Here is a 17,437-nt window from a genome sequence, read left to right on the forward strand (position 1 = left end):
AACGGTGGCTCTGGCTGTGCTCCAGCCACCGCCCTGGGCAGGAGGAGCTGCGTGCCGGGCGCCGCTGGCAGCGGCCAGGCTGAGCCCAGCACCCAGGGCCTCCCTCAGGCCTCGCTGCCCCCGGGCGCTGAGGAGGAGAGGCGCCCTGTGCTGGCGCGGCCCAGGGCATCCTCCTGCGGCCAGAAGGGAGGACAGAGCCCTGTCCCTCTGCCCGCAGGGTCTCACCGCTGTCCTTGGCTTCTGTCCCCGGGGGTCCCCGGTGCCGGCAGGCCCCGCGGGGCCTCGAGGCCAAGCAAATGCCGGGGCACCAGGGGCTGCTGGGGCCCAGGGCGGCTTTGGGCCTCTCCAAAGCCGAGGCACGGCCGCCCCTTTGCTTCTGCAGATGCAGTTCTTTGCTTCCCCCCTGTTAGTCTGGGAGGACTTCAGGGAAACGAGGAGGTCCCAGCACGCACCCAGGGAGGAGGACAGTGAAAAGGAGCCTTGTCAGGGTTTTTCTGCTGTTTCACATCAGAACTCAGACATCTGTGTGCATCAAAGAGCGAGGCGGGCTGAGCTGGTCTTCGGGATAACTTTCTTTTTCAGTTGCATGCCTACCCTTTTCCTTTTCTCCACCTTTTCTTTCTTCCCCATTCCCCCTTGTTGCATTCTCTGTTAAAGGTAATTAGGATTTGGCTTTCTGGACACATCCTCGAGTAAGTAGCTACAGGAAATATAGGCTGGTCTGTGCGTCCAGAGCTGTAGGCTACGGACTAGATAGATACGGGCTACGGGTAGAATTACTATTTGCTAATTGTAATTTCTTTTCCATATTCTACACTAGGTAAGCATGGGGACAGCGGTGTAGTCCTCCTGCTGAGAAGTTGGGCTCAGTATAGAATGACAAGAAGCCCACCCTGAGTGATACGGTGGGAAGCAAGATGGAGCCATTGAAAATGAAACCGTTTTTGCTGCTTGTGTTTGGTTATCAAACCTGCAGGTTTCTTGAACTGTACCGTTAGAGTGTTGAGACGATAGAAGCGCGATGTTAGATATCAAATTTGGCTTTTTTATCTGCAAAGGGATTCTCTGAAGTGCTATGTAATTCGATATCAATATATGTTCTTACGAATTGACTAATGTTTTTTCTGTATTTATGTTGTTTTCAGAATACACCAATGATAATGCGCTCAGCACTCATCGGTCATTGTTAGGAGAATCCCTGTTGGAGGAGTTAAAGCTCCCAGCCCACCATACGTTGTGTAAGGATCCAACAAGCATTGTATTCTTTGTCAGGGGTTTCCATGGGTTCACTTTTTTAATGGCTGTTAGTTTACAGAGGCATTCCAATTGTGTCTTTTTTGTTAAAGCTGCTGTTAATTTTTGTTGTCCTGGGGTAGATTTTAATGTATCCGTTTGACTCTTTCTTGCATTTGGGGAAGGAGGGGGGGGGGGGGCGGGATATGGCAGGCATTCCTGCTCCCCAAATCGGGGTCTTTTGCATGCTAGCTATAGAGGAGAGAGCAAGGGTTGCCAGCTGGTGAACCATGCAAACAAGAAGTTCCACTCCTAAGGGATTCCTGTTAGTTTCCTAAGGACAATGTCCGTTTCAGGCAAGAAAAAACCAACACTATGCTAAAGCGTATTTCCTTTTGTGTGAGTACGATGCAGGAATAGTTAATCCTTTCCAAACTTGAAACTCAGTAAGCGGTTTCCCATGTTACCAAATGTTGCTAGTTCTCTTTCTAAGTCTGTTTTTACCCTAAGCTGGTCTCTGTGCTCCTGGTTTTAACTCTGTATTCTGTATTGCTGAGATTTATGGAGGACAGGGAATTGGGTGTACTGATTAAAATGACAGCTATTCAGATGCAATCCTGACTAGAGGATTAATGCTGTCCTTTAGGTATTCATGCAGTCCCGTTCTCTCTCAGCTACATTAGCATTGTTTGACTGGTCCTGTTTTCCAGCCTTCTTCTAGTAATTCTGGACGCCACAGCGTTGTGCTTATAAACATGGCCTTGTTCTGGGGGTTAATTTCAATGCGTATGCTTAGTGCTGTCTTTTCAGCGCATCCTCCGTTTCTGGCTGGATGGCACCCTCTCCTGGTATTGTAACGCTGCCCTAAAAGGAGAGGAGAGATGCTGCTGGCATCAAAGCTCAAAGCAATACCTGTGTGTGGGGATAAGGAAAGAACGGCACTGCTGTTCTCACGTTGAAAATTAACCGGGCAGCTTAGCTTTCTATTCCTTCAGCGGGAAACATTGCAGAAAGAACCGGTAGAGTGGTTCCTGTTTGGGAATGATGAATGTATGCTGTCTGGGTGGAGAGGCCTTCAGCAACGCGTTACTCGCCTTGTAGTATGTTCTTCAAGGGACATGGATGAAGAAATCCTTGTGTGGTAATCTCAAGTATTTCCTTGTACTTCCTCATCTGCCGGAGGTGCGTGGCTGTAATTGCCAGCCCGGTGGAGCTCTAGCAGCATACATCACTTTGGGTGATGTATGAATTATTTGCTAACGACATCAATGCTTGCATGTCTGATTCAGGATGAGCAGCATGCAGGTACAGATGAATGAGTGTGTGGAATCTCAGCAAGTTTTCAAACGTAATAAATATTGCCTAGAATATTGTAGCATTTTCAAGATTATCTTCAAGGAAATTCTGGCAATTAAGACCTTTTTTTTTGTTTTGTCACAGGGCTCCTAAATCGCACAAAAGCCCAGGAACTGCTTTCAGGGGACATACCTACTGCTATTTTTAGTCGATACAGCCTATGGAACACATGTAGTATTTTGGCCCTTTCCTGGCCAAGTGTGGTAGATATCTGAACACAGGGCTTGGGCTCCCACAAAGAAACACTGTTCTAAAGACTCTGCTGCTGACATTTCTATTATTTCTTGATTTTTTTCACTGAAGTGGACTTGCACTTGGACGTGTCTAGGCTATGACTGTTCTTTCTCTGACACTCAAGTACTCTATCTGGTACCTATTTGCAATACTAGGGGTATAGAGATTGGCTGAAGTGACCTTTGTGTTTTGATGGTTGATGATTGAAGAACACAAAGCTGTAGGACAGACTTCATCTTTTTGATACTGATGTAGCAGTGACAAAATACCTGAGGACTTCCTCTTGCACTGTTGTGTTCTATCTCTGTCAGTCTCAGAGTAATTTGTGACAAAGTAGAAATGTCATTGTTGGGCTTCTTTTTAGCTGCACTGCATGTACCAAGAGAGAACAGTTTCTGTGTATGACGAAATGCCCACATTCACTAGACTATCAGAACATAATGTTTGGATGTTCAGGTTTTCGAATCTCTTTTCACCGCTTTATGTTGGGTACAAGTGCTGTGTTTTAAGTTCTGATCACCTGTATTTCTTCTTCCAGAAGTCCAACTGAGCCACTGAGCGGCACATCAAGAGCAGTACGTAAAAACGCAGACTTTTTGCTAGACACTGCACTTCATTCTAAACAATGTAGCCCTGTATTAATTTTCCAGACATTACCTTTATGTATTTTCCAGTAAAAGACAGCATATGTTGGGAATAGAATGGATTTGACTCAGCATAGTAAAAACTGAGTAATGCCATCGTTCGCACAGTTCTAATGTGAATACTGGTATTTGTGCCTAGGAGTGCATTGTATTTCCTATTGAACATTTCCTATGGAACATTTCCTGAATGACTTTGAGTTGTACAGATAATGTATGATCATTTTGAGATCCCGTAGGTGCGCGGTTTGCCCAACTGAACATGGTGCCCTGTTCTACCTCTGTCTGTCTCTGGCTAGCAACATGCATGTTTGTATAGGGGGTCGTGTGCTTTTTGTTTCTTGCAATAAAAATGGTTTGGAGTGTATTTTTTGCCATTTTCACCGTGTATCACTTAGCTTTTGGTTTTAAATCCATTTTGGCCTCATGGTTTATGAAAATGTTACCAAAAGCCACTGAGAAACCAGGATTGTTAAAGTTGGGACTGTTTCTTACTTTTGCCTTGGGGGTTCAAACAAATACCGAAACCACCATATCCCTTATGTTTGGAGGACAGTTCTGTGCAGCTGCATGATTCCTTTTCGTGTCCTTAAGTACCTGGGTATTTGTTCCTAGAGCTGTGAAATTGAAGTGCTATTGTTTGGGCCCCTCTGGGTACATAAGTGTTTTGCATACCTTGCCGTGAATTTCAATAGCGTTGCTACGCAAAGTGGTATCCTAGAGCTCTGCATTTGATCTTTCATCAGAATTTAATTGGCTGTAGGTTAGGGTCATTTCAGGGGGGGTTGCAGCAGCCAAAATGGAAGCGTTTCTGGAGCATGGAGAATTGCATGGCCGTTTTTGAATTTCTGGTCATTGTAGTTCTAGATCCATTGCGTGAATATTGCACAATTTCATAAATTGTAGTATATATATACAGTGGACAACACAATCTAATTTGTTTAAACACAGACTCCGTAAATTGTGTAACTTCTTCCTTCTCTCCCTGCAGAAATTAAATTGTGTACATTTGGAAAAACAAAAAATCACCCCAAAGCCCCAAATACTTTGTTTGGAAGGCAGCTACCAAAAGAAATTGGTCTCCGTAAGTGCTGTCCCTAAACGTGCGCTTGGTTCTGTAAACCGTTTGGGTTCAAACAAGTTAGTCAAGGATCGGTAAAGTTTCCTGTAAATGTTAATGGAAATGATTTCATAGCGGTCGATCTGGATGATGTTACAGTTGAGAAGAAAACGGTGCATAAGAATCTTTTGTCTTTCTGGGGGATTAGAAACAGCTTGGTTCCTTTTAATGTTGCTGTGTCTGAAGCTGAATTTCAGCAAGCAGAAACAGCTTCCCCGACTCTTCAGCTGGGTGTCCTTTTAATGCTGCAAAATGTTAATAACAATGCTTGCATACATCTTTCTCAAAGCAATGTACAGTGGGTATCTTCTCCTTCAAATAGTCTGGGGCTTAAAAATCAGTCTAAAAATACTGGATAGTGTAATTTTTTCTCCACAGAGCTTCAGTCCACTTGGAAGCAAATGGGATTGGTTACAGGAGTCTTTATGTAAGGTACAAAGAGAGCCCCAGGTTTTGAGTGCCCAAGAAGGCTCTTTTCAAGGAGGTTCCCAGGCCCGTAAACCCCATGCAATGGTGTAAGGACTCCCCAGAACATCTTCAGCACGGCTCTGTTTTCTGTCAGCAGCTGTTTTCATGCAGCCTCAGCCAGCGTTGTGCTGCTCTTTGCAGGATCGGGGGAGTGGTGTTGCCTTTGGCTGTGTGGGCTGAAATGTGTTTCTGATGTTTGTTTTAACAAGAGAGACACAGGCATACCTTTTTCTTTTTTTTCCAAAACCCGTTTAGTTACATGAAGGAAGCCTTGGGTCCACCTCCACCATCATAGACTTGCTTTCGTTGCGGAAAACCTGGCCACTATATAAAGCACTGCCCAACAAATGGGGTAAGACTGCGGGGGACTTCTGGTGTTACTTAGTTTTTAATTTTTTTTCCCTTGGCAGTTACGTAACGGAGAGATGAATACTCATATTAGGAATTGTTTCTCTTGGGGTGAAATACAGAGGTTATATGGCCATGTTGCAAAGCCCTTCAAAACTCAAGGGAAACCTGGAAGTATAAATGAAAAAGTTCTTTTTTCTAGGTCATGGACGTTAAATATGTGCATAGCTCGCTCTCTGTGAACTTTCATGCATATCTTTATATATTGCAGTGTTACTGGAAATGTTTCTGGTTTTCACTCTTTTTAATGAGAGTTTGCAGTTTCTAGTGTTTCCTGTGAAACCCAGATGTTTCTGTTGAGCCCATCTGTTGAATGTTTGCGTGTTTTAATTACACAAGCCTCTGGCTGAGTATTCATGCCACTGAAGGTTAGTCACTGAATGTATACGCAGGAGGCAGGAATTCACCCTTCCTATAGAGATGGTGAATATAAGTTTCTCCAGTGACTGATTCGGAGCACCGGATTAAGCTCTCGCTCTGAATTGCGCTGTGGAGGAGGAGCGGGTTTGTGCCTCTTCTCTGAGTGGAGGGTGAGCTGAGGGATATTTCACCGGTAAGGAACCTGAAGTTAAGGCAAAGAATGTCAAATGAGTTCAAAACACTGCTCAAGCCTTTGGAACATCCTGGCTATATTCAGTTAGGAAAATCAGTATATTAGTCGAGCAGCCCTTACACGCTCGGTGAAAGGAGAGGATTAAAGGCTTTTGCTGCCTAAAATAATCATTGAAATGACTTTTAAGTGTGAGTCTTAAGAGGAGCTATGTCTGCATTTCTTTTCTCAACAGGACAAAAATTTTGCGTCTGTTTCCAGAATTAAAAAGAGCACAGGAATCCCAAGGAGTTTCATGATGGAGGTGAAAGATCCCCATACAAAGGGCGCTATGCTGACCAACGCTGCAAGGTATGCAATACCAACTATTAATGCGTAAGTATGGAATTAATGGGACGGAGCAAAAAGCGAATGAGAGAAACCATGCCGAAATGTCTGAGGGGCAATGCACCCGAGTTGGCCAGCATCTGTAATGACGGGGGAGGAAGCATTGCCATTGTATCGGAACCTTAAACTCTGTGATACTTTCTGAGATTAAAATAGGGTGGCCCTACCGTTCATGCCCCTGGGAGCTGGTTAACCTTGTGCTGTGCTAAGAATCTGCATTTTTTCTGCAAAGCATTTCAGCCGTGTTTACAGTGGAGTCGTTCTCTTTGAAAGCTCGTGTGGCTTCTGGCTTGTGTTTCAAAGGCTTCTTGCCAAATCTGACAAATCGCCGTTGGACTGAGATTTCCTCCCCCTCTGACTGTTATCAAATCCCATGGGTGAAACAGACCGATGTTTTCCTCTTGCGATAAACTAAGAAAATGCTCCCTTGTGCTGACCAGAGGGGCTGTTTTAAAATGCACTTGGTAGCACGTCTGTCCTTCTGCCATGGCTCTCCTTTTGTAGAAGCTGTAAGGTAGACTTCTTCCATCTCTAAACCGTAATTCCTCGGAGACTCCCTTTATCCTGAGGCTGCAATTTACATTTAGCCTCTGGCAAAGGAGAGGTGGGATTCATTTCACCCGATTTCTAGTGGTCAAAATTATTATTGTTCTACTCGGAGCTAATTTCTTAGCTGATCCAATGAATGGGAGAGTTCTGCAGAAGGAAACTTGTTCCCGTCTCCCTCTTCTAGTCTTGTGGCTATAGAAAAGTAGTTTAAACGGAATGCCTACCTTTTAGAAGGCTAATGTGGAGGGAGAGTTGTTATTCCAGTTGCTATTCCCTGCTGCGGAGACAGTTATTGTGACAAATGTAAGTGTTACTCCCGTGTCTGCTAGTTCAAAACATCCCAGCTGAGCTTCTGAAAGCAGGAATAGGAGATATCGAAATTACTTTGCTATCAGTTCTGTGTCATACTTAAGTATACCCTGAATGGGAAAGGACTCTTCTCCTATTAAGGAAAAAAGAAGGCAGAAAGCTTTTTTTCCCTTTTTACGTATCTAGTTACATCCTCTTGACGTGCAGAAGGACGATTCTGAGAAGAGTGCCTCAGTGTGCAGGTGATTACAGTATTCGCTATGGAAGGCATTGAGTTTGTCCACAGCCCTTCCTCTCATACAAAACTACAGAGCCAACTCTGGTGCCTTACTGTGGTCTGCAACAGACGGAGAGTTAGGCATTTAATCCACATTCTTCTGCACGGGAGAGCTGGTTAAAACCTTTGGAACTCAAACCCACTGATGGTTTTTTGAGATGTCTTTTCTTCATTAACCTTGAGGTTGGTGACTTCTCACTGTTCTAGATAGTGGAAAAAAGACTGGTGGAAACATCAAGACACAGCCTACTCTGCATCCTCAAATGTTACAGCAGTGAAATACCAAGACTGTGGAGTTATTTGCCGCATACAATGAATTTTTTACACTGTTGAACATTTCTAGCTTCATGCTCTCACTTCAAGACCGTCTTCACCCATTAATCATCGACGTGGTTTTATAAGTGATTAGAATGCCCAAAATGTCCTTAGTTTGGCTAAAACCTATTTTGATGGTTCTACTTATACACAGGTGTTAGAACAGCATGACTGGACTCTGAGGAGCATACCTGCCCAACGTGTCATCAGGCAGCTCTTTCTCCTGAGGCTTTAATTGCCAACAAGTTCCTACGCCAGGTAACACGATGGCTTTTACGTAAACTGTTTGTAAGAAAAGTCTATTTGTACAAAGCTGAAAGGGAAGAAAATATTAATTTACATCTCCTTAAGCAAGGCTAAACTGAGTAAGGCTAAATGTACTTTTCAAATACATTATCTGTTGTTACAGAAGCTTACAACTCTTGAGAGACCATCTGGGAAATTCAGGTCACGCATTTGTTTAACAGGCTCGCCTCACTGTCAGGTTCGGTGTTAACACTGAGGTACTTGAAATACAGATACTCTGAGTTACCCATCATTAATGTCAGCGTTTAACGTGATGTGTTCATATATCTGTCTGCTGGTTTCTTTTAGGATTGAGAGCATTGATAGGAGTACACAAGTAAGTCTACTCCGTGGAGGCTTTTGTTGCTGCATCTGCTGAAGTTTCATATTACCTTTTTGCAAATGCTTTCCTGCCTCCAGGCTGTGAACAACTTCAGAAATGGAGCTGGCTACACAAAAAGGCTCCGGAAGCAGATTCGGCAGCAACAGCAGCAGCAGCCGCCACCGCCACCACCTGCACCACCTCTCATGACTGTTACACCTCCTGCTGCTCTGGTGACTGCCGCTGAACTTTCTAAATCTTCCTCTCTGTCAGTCAGCAGTTTGTTGGAAGAGGAGGGAAGTGTTATTTCAACGTATGCAGTGATCCTTGCACTTGAGTAGAGCTTATTTTCCAACTGTTTGTTTGCATTGATTGACAAGGGCTGTCAGGTTCCTGTACTCAGAATGAAATGAGTATGCACAGAGAGTTGTGGAGAGTACAAGTGGTAATTAATTTTAAAATGGCTTAATTTGCCTTGGCTTTAAGAAAGGGGATCTGTGCTTGCAGGAAGATGAGTTGAAATAAAACTCCAGTACATGACTGAAAAGAGGACTCTGAAAAATGAACGCCTTTTGAGGAAACCCTAATTACATATAAAGATTTTTTTCCAGTACACTTTGTTGTTGTGTATGGTAAACATCCCAAACTATGATTGTAAGCTATGATGTCAAGCTTATTTTAACCGGGAAAAGAAAAAGTCCATTCTCGATGAGTTCACGGATGATTTTGCTACGGAATGGACGGAATATAAAAAGATTCAAAAGGAGCATAGAGGTTCGTTTTCCAGGTCACTGCTTTACACGCCCATAATGGAGAAGCAGGTTGTCTAGAAGAATCGGGAGCATTGGCACTCCACGTCTCTGTCGTTAGATGGATTGGCTGAGTCAAGGGATTAGCAGGGACAGGAGTTTCCTATGTAGGTTCCTCGCTCCACTGTGGCAGAGATGACAGTTGACTGACAGTTATAATTTGGCAGCAGTTGTGAAGGAACAGGGGTCTCTGTTCCTAAAGCTTCTCTGCAATGACATCCTTCACCTCCTGGCAGCCGCGAGAGGCTAGAAACGGAATGGGTGCAGCTGCTGGATGTTCTGTGTCTGCCTCTTTGGATTGTAACCATTACCTCAAAGCGCTTTGGAGGAGATAAGGTGATTGTAACCTGGACTGGTAACTGGTGGCTTTGGCTAGTATTTTGTTGACGTTGTTGAACTTTTCTCAGGAATTACAAGATGAGACTTGTTTGTAAGGAAACCTTAAATTGGTGAAGGACCTTGAGAGGAGGAATGATGCTAATGGACACCTGCGGAATAATGAGAAATGGTTCTTTCAAAACAATAAAAGAAGAACTTGTGAAGAAAACAGTCAGGGTAGCTGATGTTTTCTATCCCCCCAAATCACTCGGGCAGGAGTCTGGAGAGCTCTCTGTTAGTAATGCTGTCGGTATCTTTCCTCGAGTCATGGCATTGAGTCCAATTCCTAGAGGCTGAGTTGAGCAGCTTTTAGGTATGATTTTTCCTGACATGCGGTCACTATCCTTGCTTAGAGCTAGAGGTATGTGCAAAATTTTGCTAGGACATCTGGCTAGAAGTGTTGGTTAAATAGTCGGGTATGTCGGATTGCAGTGCAAGTCTCTTGCATCCTGGACAGGTTGCCAAAGAAGTAGTGACGTTGAAGAGACTAAGGTGGCATTTGACAATTGAGCTTCACTGTCTTCAGGCTAAATTGTGCTTTCTTGATGGTTGATACTGCGCTGTAGCCATGAAGACTTGCTCTTTTTGCATCTTACTGCAACAAAACTGATTTGCACCTGAAATCAACGCACAGCTCTGGTGGCTGAGCCCTTCCAACCTCAACCATTCTGTGATTCTGTGATCTGTGACTGCAGACATCATCAAATAGCGTTTGTCCTCGCTGCTGCCCACCTTAGAAGTCTCTAGAAATCTCTAAAGGCACAAATCAGGAGCGGCTTCGATGCTGTTCAGATCAGCCACCTTTCCTTTGGATCCCAACGAGATCCGTATGTTTAAAGAAGAAGAATTGCTGAACCGCCCTTCAAGCTCTCTGTCTGGCGGCCTGTAGAGGAGGGGACTGGTGGAAAATGTTAAGACAGTTTAGGAAAGAGAGCATATTTTGTTCCGGTTTCCTCTTCTGATAGCATCTGGTAAGCAATACAGCATGTTAACATTCCGTCGACAGTTGTAACACCAAACAAGGATCAGAGGAGAGGAGCAGGTGTAAACAGCTTTTTGCTGAAAGAGACTTTGAGAACGGAGGAAAGGCTGTGAATTGTAAGATGCCAGAAATGGTGGAAATGTGAAGAGAGCATCTCGTCACATCTGTGGGGAACTCCGCGCTGTGGCCAGTGTCGTATCCTCATGGGAATGATGAAAGATTAGCATGAGATTCCAAAGGAATTGGTAAATGTCCTTAGCAACATCAAAAGTCAGTTGGGATAGAAACACTCGGTCAGGATCCTAGCCTTGCATTTTCTTATGCAGCTGCGAGCTGAAAGCAGAAAGTGGTATTTCCTGCTGTGCTGCAGGGGAGAAGTTTCCACATTGCTAAAAACCCAGCATAAGACAGCCCTGCCTGGAGCTACCATTCCCCACAGGCCAAAAGACTCCAATTGTAAAACTTCTGTGCAGCCCGCACAGCAATGGCCTTCCCACCGTTCTGAAAGCTGGGAGGGGGAGCAGGCCATCAGGCAGGAGAAGTGGCCCCAAAGATGCCCATGGAGCGTTGGAGATGGTGCTCAGCCAGCACCAGCGCAATGAGGAGGGCTTCTTGCTCACGGTCCAAAACCAGACCAAGAGAAAAGCAGCAAGAGAGCAATCTCCGTTTGTGAAAGGTTCCCAACTCCTAAAAGGGCAAACTCCGTGGAAGATGCTTCATTTTCTTTTCCCTCTTTTCTGCATAAGCTCTTCCTGTTTGGTAGGAGGAAGAGAAGAGATGAAGCGACAAAAACTAGGACTTGTGTTAAGTTTGACTAAATCTAACGTTGCCAAGGGAGAGAAGCAGGGCTCTGGAGTGCACAGAAGGGAAGGGAAGGGAAGGTCCTGGGGGCATGCTGGGACGCGTGAACGCGGGGCTCTGGGCCAGTTGGAGAGCAACAGGGAGGTCTGCAGGGACCAGGAGGGCAAATGTGGGGCTTGGGGCACCCCAAGAGGACCCAAGTGCCCAGGGGTGAGTGGGCCTCGTGACGCCCCAGAGGACACCCTGCCCCTCCCGGCCTGGGTGGCGGGTCACAGTGGTGCCCTTTGTGACCCGCCTCTGTGACACCCTGTAGCGCTGCATATGGTCAATGTGGTCACGCCCCCACCCCACAGCATCCAGCAGGACGGTGACGGGACAGGGTGGGAGCGTGGAGCTGGCGAGGAGCCCCTGAGCACAGCCCACGTCTTTCCCCGGCAGCCCCGCGGTGCCAAGGCATTTTGCCAAAGCTTCCGCCTTCCCCACCCCTAGCCCTTTCCTACGTCCCGCAGGATGGCGGAGAGACCCCCCAGCCGCCCCAGGGTGGCCTGGGAGGAGAAGAGGGCTCCCCAGGAGAGCAGCTCTCCTCCAAGGCCCCACCAGGCATGCGTGCCCAGGCTGCTGCAGACCGGTAAGTGAGGGGCCCCGCCGGGCTGGGCAGGGCTGGGGCCTGCACCCTGATCGACGCCAGGGTCCTGATTGCCGGGCACAGCGGCAGTGGGGGTCCCACGGGCGGGGAGCACGGCACTGGTGGAATGCTGCTCGGGGCTGGGAGCTGGCCCCAGCACAGCCTCCCCCAGGGCGGGAGAGAGCAGAGGGGACTGGGCTCCTGCTCTGGCTATGGGCAGCAAGAGGCAGCTGGCCTGGCAGGAGGCAGCGGTGGTGGGGGACAGGCACCTTTCCAGCCTGTCTGCAAGCGAGTTCCTAAGCCCGGTGCACTTGTGGCTTTCTGTGCCGCACTGCGCTGCAGCATCGCAGCCCATCTGCCGCGCACCCTCCAGGCCAGACACCCATGGGGAGACTGCGCCAGGGGAGTGGGCACGGGGTTGGACAGAGGGCAGAGCTCCTCCGTCTCCTCGCATTTGCCTTCAGCCCCTCTCTACAGCCCTCCCTGCTCTCCTCCTTTACTAGGTGCCCCTGCTGATGCGTCCAGCTGGCGATCTCTGTACCAAGAGGAAAAAGAATCCATGCAGTTCATCCAGGCTTTTGTGAAGAGCTCAGAAAAGGTAAGCGCGGCCATTTCCATGGTAGCCATGCCTGGGTCTCCTGACGGTGCCACCGGCTCTGCTGCCTGCTGCCGGGGCTGCTGGGGGTCTGGTGGCTGGGCAGAGCTGCTCCCCCCAGGTCTCCTGCACAGCACTGCAGCCCCAGGGCTCCAGTGCTGCTGGCCATGTGTCTACCTTCTCACGCTCCTCGTTTGTCTCTCTGTCCCCCGGCTGCCAGGAGGAGGCCCAGAGGATGCAGTTCCTAGAGACCATCTGCACCCTGTGCAAAGCTGCCAGGCGCAAGGGCTTGTCATGGGGCCTGAATGCGTTCTGCCACAGATTTGAGTTGGCAGAGAATATCAAGGTGAGGGGACAGCCGGCAGGTCTGGGGACGGGGGCAAGGTCCCTGGGCACCGGCACAGTGTGCGGGCAGTGCACGGGCAGGGGTAGGGCAGGGACAAGTGTGAGGGGACGCAGAGCTGCCCTGAGGGGACTCCGGTGCCACTGAGAAGCCCTGCCAGCAGAGACCCCACCACCGGGAGTGACAGGGGGCACGCTGGGGTTGGTGCTGGGGCGGGGGCAGAGGGTCTCCGCCAGCCCCACCGCCTGGTGCTGGGTCTGCTGGCACTGGCTGCTGGTGGCTGCCAGGTGCCATCCCGGTTGTGCTCTGCAGGTGCTGCTGGAAGAGGAGCCCAGGAACCACCTGCACACAGCGGTGCGGCAGCAAGCCATGCTTGCCATCGCCGCCTTGAGGTAGGTGCCCAGCCCCTGGTTTGGCTGGCACCTCTCCCCGTCCCGCAACCAGGCAGAGTCCAGTAGTGCCGTCAGAGGGCCTCTGCTCTGCCCTGCTCGCGGCTTGTTGGGAGGGCGCAGGGGAGGCCAGAGGGATCCTGCAGCTGCCTGCCATGCCTTGGCTCTTCCTCAAAGCGGGAGGCTTGCCTGCCAGGACTGTCCTTTGGCCCAGGCCGTGTTGGGGAGGGAGGAGGTGCCTCCTGGCAGGGCTCCCTGCACACCCTCCATCCCCCTCGGGGACCCCTGCTCCAGAGGTCCGTGGCCACTTGCCCAAGGCATCGAGGCGCCCAGCACCAGTGTGCAACAGGCCCCTCTCTCTCTTTGCAGCAAAGTGGAGATGGTGTTGGAGGGCAAAAAGAAAAGCCTCTTACAGGCCTGCTTCAGGAGTGTCTTCTTGCTTCCTCCAAAACCGGACATGCAGGACCTGGACACTACTCTCTACTTTAAGGTAAGTGCTGGCTGAGCGGCAGGAGTCCCTAGTCCCTCTGGGCTGCTCCCTGGCCGCCGTGTGCTGAGAGAAACCCGGAGATCCAAGGCAGGGCAGCGTCTCAGCTTTGCTTTCCGACCCTCATCCCTTCACCCCCAGCCCTTGGCGTGGGGAGTTCAGATCCATCTCCGGGGCTGAGAGGGACTGCAGAAAGACTGCCACAACCTTTTGTCCTCCTTGCAGACCCTGGATACCATGGATACCATGCTGTGGACGTTGGTGCGCAGCTCTCCTACCTCTGGCTTCACAGAGCTGCAGACAATCTTACAGGTGTGGCATTGGCAAAGAGTGGGGTTCGCAGGGGCTGTTCTTCTGGGAGCCCCGTGTCCCCTGGCTGCACTCAATGTCGCTTCCCCTCTGCAGCCTCCTCCTGTGTCACAGCAAAGCCTTCCCATGGCACTTCTGGGCCAGCTCCGTCCCCAGAGCTTTCCTTGCACCAAAGCAGTGGGAGGCATTTGAGCCCTCTCCTTAGGCAGCGCAGCGGTGGCAGCTGGTGCTGCTCTTCCCCTGCCTCACCGTCCCTCGTGCATTCCTCCCCAGATCTGACTGGGGCAGAGAGCCACTGAGACCTGCCTGTCCTGCACAGGGAGCCCAGCCCTGAAGCTCTGTACTCCTGGCTTCCCAGGGGGCCGTATCCCCATTGCCCCATTGCAGACCCCGCAGGCAGGCTCCTGCCCAAGAGCCCAGCCTTCATGGGAGAGGGGACACAGGGCTGTGTTGTGGGGGAGGGCACGGAAGGGAGCAGGCACTGCCCTGGGGGTGCCATCTGCCCACCTGCCTGGCCACAAGGACTGCGTGAGTCCAGCCAGGACTTCAGCAGTGCTGCTTCTACTGGTGCGGGCACCAGCTCCCAGGGCACGTGAGCACTTTCTCTCCTCCCAGATGCTGCTGACCTTCGTCAACTGCCAGAGTGCAGCTGCGTGTGAGAGGGCTGTGGGGAGGATTGGGAGGCTGAGCGATTTGCTGGCCAGCTGTTCCTCAGTGAAGGTAAGGAGCCAGACACCCTCCAGCCACGCTCTCTCCCCTTGCCTGCACACCAGAGCAGCCTGCAGCTCAGAGATGCCTGCGAGGCAAGCCTGGGCACCGACTGAGGCATTCAGCAAGGCTCTGCCCTGGAGCCAGGCTCTTGGTTTCTTTCTTTTTCCCATGCTCTTCTCTCCCCAGTTCCCCCTCTGCCAGGAGCCATCTCGGCCCCCAGTCCTGTGCAGGACAGCACTGCCCAAGGAGCATGGCGGGAGCCCAGGCCTAGCAGCTCGCCCTGCCCTGCTGCCCAGCTGGCTGCTTTGGGAGGGCCTTCCAAAGCTGTGACTCCCCGGGGATCCTTCCCCGGGCAGACTCTTGGGTCGCAGCTGCTGCCCCTCAGCCCTTCTCCCTGTCCTGCCTCCCTTGCCCAGGTCCGGAGCACCTTTGTAGGAGACGATGACAGCCGTGCCTGCCAGACAGAGATCCGTATCCCCATCCTGGGGCAGCTGCTGGGGCGTCTCATCCTTTGCCGCACTTGCACGAGCTGGGAGACCAGCTGGGGGGCTTTGGATGCTCTTCATCACCTCTTCAGGTTCATCCTGCGGCAGAAACGTAAGAGGAGCTGTGGTGGGCTGCGTCCCTCCACACGCAGGCATCTCCTCAGATGCCTGCTTGTTGCCCTGAGTGTTGCAACGGACCGTTCTTGTGCTTGCTGGAGGCTGTCCAGGAAAGCCTGCCAGCTTCTCTGTCCCTCGCATCTCAGTTATTCCAACAACGTGTTAGTTGTGTGACTGCGGGCAGAGTTCTAGTTCCTTTGAGCTTCCCAGGCCGTGAGTGTTTGCACACATACGCTTGAAGGCAGGTGCCTCTCCTCCTTCTCCATCGTCCCTGAGGTCCCTCTGGTTCCCTTCGCCTGTTGTCACCCTTTGCTTTATACCCATGCCTACCACCTCCTCCCCTGACTGTGGGTCGTAACCTCCTTCCTCAGCCATTCCTAGTTCAAAGCTCTTTTCACCATTTGCTAAGCTTGTTGGCAAAGACACTTGGTCCTACCCACTTGTCTGTGATCCCCTCCTGTTTAGGCACGACGCTGCCAGAGGATAATCGAGAGCATCCGCGGCGTCAAAGGGAATGGGAAGCTGGGAACACCTCCTGGCTTTCTTCGCCCAGCACCAGCAACATTGCAATGGTAATGAGCTCTTCCCTTGCTGGGCCTCTTGTGCGTGGCATCAGCAGGAGACTTGTGTGAGCAAAGAGATCCAGAATCAACGAGGCTGGCATGGCCTCACTGTCCCTGGTGAGAGGGTTGCTGCTGTCCCCGAGCAGGGACTAGAAAGGGCTGCACTCCAGTGTCCCAGCAGCATCTCCAGCCCGCCTGGCCACCAGCAAGCCCTGGTTCTCTGGAGGGCCGGCACGCTGTGCTCACGACCGCAACCCTCCTCCCTCACCCTGAGGGCCCTCTCTTCTCCTCCTCCACCACGCAGTACTGCAGCCCCTGCTTCCAGCTTTCCTGCGGGCACCGCTGCCAGCACTGCCGGGCCATGTCTTGCCAGAGCTGCTCTCACTGCTCAGCTAAGCAGCACCATCAGGGCGCTCGGTGTGCCATGTCTTCCCCGCCTTCCTTCCTCCCATAGGCGTTTGGAAAGTACCTCCAGCCTTCTGAGAAGACAGACGTCGTCCTCGTGGCCATTGAGGCCATGAGAGACTCCAGCGTCTATGACAAGGAGGAGGCGAGCAGCATCCTGGATGTGGCTGTGAGAGAGCCTGCCTCCTGGCTGACAGAGGTAAGCAGCCTGTGGCTGCCCTGCCCTTAAGCCCTTTCAGGCCCTGTTCCTCCCTCCCTCCCTCCCTCATGCAGGTGCCTCAGGCACCTTGAAGCCATTTGAAGCCAGCAGAGCAGGATGGGAAGAGCATCAGTTTGAGAGGCAGCGGAGGAAATGGCTGCATTCCAGTGGCAGCGCCATCCTCACCTGTGTGCCCTCCAGGTGCCAGGCATCGTGAGGTGCATCTATGAAAACATGGAGTGCATCCACACGGCGTCAGCCCGGCAGAGCCTGGACTTGCTGCTTCTCCTGATGACCGACCAGTGCCCCAGGGAAGTGGTCAGGAGCCTGCTGAAGCTCTCTCCATCGTGTGACAGGTACTGAGCCCAACAGCCCCCGTGGGCTTGTGCCGTGTGGGGAGAGGGGCCTGGAGACTTTCTGGCTGCCGGAGCCAGGGGAAAGCGCAGGACATTCCCCGAGGAGCAGGGCCCTCCAGCCCACCCCACTTTCCAGCCCTGGCGGATGGGCCAGGCCCGCAGTAGCCAAAGCTGGCCAAGGCAGCCCGGAGCCCCGCCACGAGGTTCCTCCCTGCCCCACGGGGAAGACTATCTCAGCCCCCTCCTCCTTGCCCAGGCAGGGACCCAGGCACTCCAAGCGAGGGCTCGGGAAGGGCCAGGACAGCCTGGGTCCTGTGGGGCTGGCCCGGGCACAGTGTGGTGGCCGAGGCAGCCCTGCTGACAGAGCGCTTTGGGCCTGCAGTGCTGCTCTGGCCATGTGGGACGTGATGCTTTCCCAGCCCCACACCT

Source organism: Platalea leucorodia (assembly GCF_965183815.1).
Source record: "Platalea leucorodia genome assembly, chromosome: 16".
Classification (NCBI taxonomy): Eukaryota; Metazoa; Chordata; class Aves; order Pelecaniformes; family Threskiornithidae; genus Platalea; species Platalea leucorodia.